Here is a 4,484-nt window from a genome sequence, read left to right as displayed (position 1 = left end):
CTTCACCGGGCTCTGCTGGTGGCGTGGCGCGATGACGCAAACACACCGCGACAGATGCCTCCTGAAGAGGGGGCGTGAGGAGAGGGCTGTGGTCCTGCGCGGTGGGTAAACCGAGGTCGGACTGTGGGCACTGACTTGGTAGGAGCATGCGCAGGTGGAGGGGCCGGAGCGGCGGGCCGCGAGGCGGCGCGGCGGGCACTTAGTGCACCGGGTGTAAAGGGCTGACCGGTGGGCGGAGCCTGGGGCGGGCTTGGGGCGGGCTTGGGGTGGGCCGGGGCGGTCCCGGGGTGCTTAAAGAACACGTGGTCAGGACAAAAGGCGCCTGAATCCGACAGCTATCCGTTAAACTAACGGAGTTTCTGGAGACTTATACTCCAGGGTTCGGTTACAGCTATGTTTCAAATCATAGATACTTTAAACTGCATTGACTATTATAGGAATGATACGATGCATGCTGTTCGCGAAAACAAATTCAAACAATACGGAGGACATCAGTAAAAAGAGAAGAGCATCTCTCCCCAGTGCCTACCCCGGTAACCTGTATGCTTTACTAACATTAGCCAATGCGCAAATAGAGTTTATTTAACTTCGTTTATTTTACAAGAGCCTGGTCTGCACTTGTCTGCACTTGGTTTTTCTCACAAGATGTACATCATGGGCACCTCTGCTGCTTTTTAAAGCTTGCATACACGCTTCTATGAACTGGGACCACGGTAATTTATCAATTCTATTGCTGTTCCAGTTTTTCCCTAATGCAAGCACTTCAGTGAACACCCTACTATCTCTATCTTTGTATAATCAAAGTAAAGAATTCAACCCCCCTACCCCACCCCACCCCCATCAGAGTCCATAGATTTTACTGTGAGAACTGCTCAATCACAAATTTGAGTTCAGCTTCTGTATCTTGTTACAAAGTAGCACGCCTGCAAAAGAAGAAAAGGAAAAGTGATTCCTTGATGTAAAAAAATGTAATTATTCTTGTTAGGGGGCTCTCAGTTTTCACCTATAGGTTTAGATCTTTTGATTTCCTAAATTATCTCGACCTAAAGAAATGTTGGTGTTATCTATGTGCAGAGGAGAGCAAATGCTGGGTTTCAAGCTGTTAGAAAAGAAAGAAGCATTTTCCTGACTCCTGAAAGAACACACTATGGAGCTGCAAAGGCTATGCACCCTTTGTTAAAATCTTTTTAGCTGACTTCTTAATCACTAGTGGACGCTGAAAGGTTGGTTTACCACAGACACCAAATGCTTGCATGGTTGTTTCACAGAACTGGACAGGCCTTTTCTGACTTTAAGCCTATGCAGGTGGCTTTGCTCTCACTTCCTAGACAGGGAGGGGAGTCCTAGAATGTTAACAATCTGTTCACACCTAATCTAATCCTTTAAGTATGACATTCTGCCTCCAAAATACATTAAATTAACCCAGTAGGCATCTCTGCTGCTTTTCTGGCCCAAGTCCCCCCCCCCCCCCACTCTCTCTTTTTCTTCCTTCTTCCTCCCTCCCTCTCCTCCTCTCTCCCTGCCTTCTTTTTCCTCCCCCCACTTTCCTCTTTCTGTTATAAAGGCCTCTTCTAAGTTCTTCTTGCTTACCTTCAGCTCTCTGTAGTCCCTTTTCCACACAGCAATCTCAGAAAGCTTTTCAAATTTAAATCAGTTGTTGACTAGGTGGAGAGAGCCTTTCAGTGGTTTCCAAAAGTGATGTGAATGAAACCCCTGGTTTCACCTAGTCTTAAGGAATCCATACTCGCCCACAGACCCATTCTCTGACCTCAGCATTCTCGTTCTCTCTCTTTCTGTGTGTGTGTGTGTGTATGTGTGTGTGTTATGTATCATTAAGCTAAGGATATATATATATATCCTTGGCCTTTTTTCTACCCTCCAGCAAACCCATTCCCACCTCAGAGTCTTTGCACATATTATTGCTTCTGCTTGTAGAAAATTCCCTTTGATTTTGTGTAACTGACACCATCTTGCCACCCTTAGAGAGGGCTCCTTTTTAAAGTAGTCACCACCCCAACCCCCGTCACCTTCTGTCACATTACCCTGCTTATTTTTTTTTTTTTATAAATTTTATTGTTATATTCCCCATACAATTGCAGCCCCCCATTCTGACCCCAATCCCTCCCCTCCCGCCCCCGCCCCCCTAAAAGTGTCTCTGGTTCATAGTTTTTTGTTGATTTTGATTTTCACTTTCTTATAGTTATTCATTTTCCTGGTCCCTTATTTAAGTTTTCTAGATTCCTGCAATGAGTGAGACCATCCGGTATTTTTCTTTTTCTTTTTGGCTTATTTCGCTGAGCATGATCCCTTCCAGCGCCATCCATGTTGCAGCAAATTGCATGTGTTTATCTTTTTTGAATGCTGAGTAATATTCCATGGTATATATGTACCACATCTTCTTGATCCAGTCATCTATTTTTGGGCATTTGGGTTGTTTCCAAAGCTTAGCTATTGTAAACAGTGCTGCTATAAACATAGGGGTGCAGGTGTTCTTTGGAATTGATGTTTCTGTGTCCTTTGGGTAAATACCTAGGAGTGGAATTGCTGGGTCATATGGAAGCTCTATGTTTAGTAGGTCCAGAAATCTCCACACAGCTTTCCACAGTGGTTGGACCAGTTTGCACTCCCACCAACAGTGCAGAAGAGTTCCTTTTTCTCCACACCCTCGCCAACATTTGTTGTTGCTAGTTTTTTTAATATGTGCCATTCTCACTGGTGTAAGATGGTATCTCATGGTAGTTTTGATTTGCATTTCCCTGATGACAAGTGATGTTGAACATTTTTTCATATGCCTGTTGGCCATTTGCATTTCCTCTTCAGAGAAGTTTCTTTTAAGCTCTTCTGCCCATTTTTTGACTGGATTATTTTCTTTGTTGTTGTTGAGTCTCATCAGCTCTTTGCAGATTTTTGTGATCAGTCCTTTATCATTAGTGTTGGGTGCAAAAATGTTCTCCCAGTTGGTGGGGTTTCTCTTTGTTTTTGTTATTGTCTCTTTTGCTGTGCAAAAGCTCTTTAATTTGATATAGTCCCAGCTGTTTATCTTTGCCTTCACTATCACTGCTTTGGGTGATGTGTCTGTAAAGATGTCTTTGATGTGCAAATCACGTAGTGTTTCGCCTATATTTCCTTCTATATATTTTATGGTTTCAGGTCTTATGTCTAGTTCTTTAATCCATTTTGAGTTGATTTTTGTGTATGGTGTGAGGTGGTGGTCAAGCTTCATTCTTTTGCATGTAGCGACCCAGTTTTCCCAGCACCATTTATTGAACAAACTTTCTTTGCTCCAATGCATAGTCTTTGCTCCTTTGTCAAAGATTAGTTGACCATAAATCTGTGGGTTTATTTCTGGATTTTCTATTCGATTCCATTGGTCTGTATGTCTGTTCTTGTTCCAATACCATGCAGTTTTGATGATTATGGCTTTGTAGTATAGTTTGAAGTCTGGGAGTGATGCCTCCATTCCCTTCTTTTTTTTTCAGGAGAGCTTTGGCTATTCGGGGTTTTTTGTGATTCCATATGAATTTCATCAATAATTGTTCTATTTCTTTGAAGAATGACATTGAAATTTTGATTGGAATAGCATTGAATCTGTATATTGCTTTTGGAAGGATGGCCATTTTAATAATGTTTATTCTTCCAATCCATGAGCAGGGGATGTCTCTCCATTTCTTTGTGTCTTCTTCTATTTCTTTTAACAGTGTTTTATAGTTTTCTTTGTATAGGTCCTTTACCTCTTTTGTTAGATTTATTCCCAAATATTTGATTTTTTTTGTTTCAATAACAAAAGGGATGGTCTTTTTTATTTCTTCTTCTTCAGATTTATTGTTTGTGTATAGGAAGGCTACTGACTTTTGCGTGTTGATTTTGTATCCTGCCACTTTACTGAACTGATTGATGAGTTGAATTAGCTTTTCTGTGGAGTTTTTGGGGTTCTCTATGTATAATATCATATCGTCTGCAAATAGTGATAGTTTGACTTCTTCTTTTCCTATTTGGATTCCTTGGATGTCTTTCTCTTGTCTTATTGCCCTGGCTAGGACTTCCAGTATTATATTGAAAAGCAATGGTGAGAGTGGACATCCTTGTCTTGTTCCAGATCTTAATGGAATTGCTTTCAGCTTTTCACCATTGAGAATGATACTGGCTGTTGGCTTGTCATAGATGGCCTTTATGATGTTGAGGTATGTTCCTTGTATCCCAAGGATTTCAAGGGCTTTTATCATGAATGGGTGTTGCACTTTGTCGAAAGCTTTCTCAGCATCTATTGATATTATCATATGGTTTTTATATTTCTTTTTGTTGATGTGTTGGATAACGTTGATTGATTTTCGGATGTTAAACCATCCTTGTGCCCCTGGAATGAATCCAACTTGGTCGTGGTGAATTATCTTATGGATACATTGTTGGATTCTGATAGCTAAAATTTTATTGAGGATTTTTGCATCAGTGTTCATTAGGGAGATTGGCCTGTAGTTTTCCTTTTT

Source organism: Talpa europaea (assembly GCF_964194135.1).
Source record: "Talpa europaea genome assembly, chromosome: 7".
In the NCBI taxonomy this organism is placed as follows: domain Eukaryota; kingdom Metazoa; phylum Chordata; class Mammalia; order Eulipotyphla; family Talpidae; genus Talpa; species Talpa europaea.
This window is presented reverse-complemented; position numbering follows the sequence as displayed.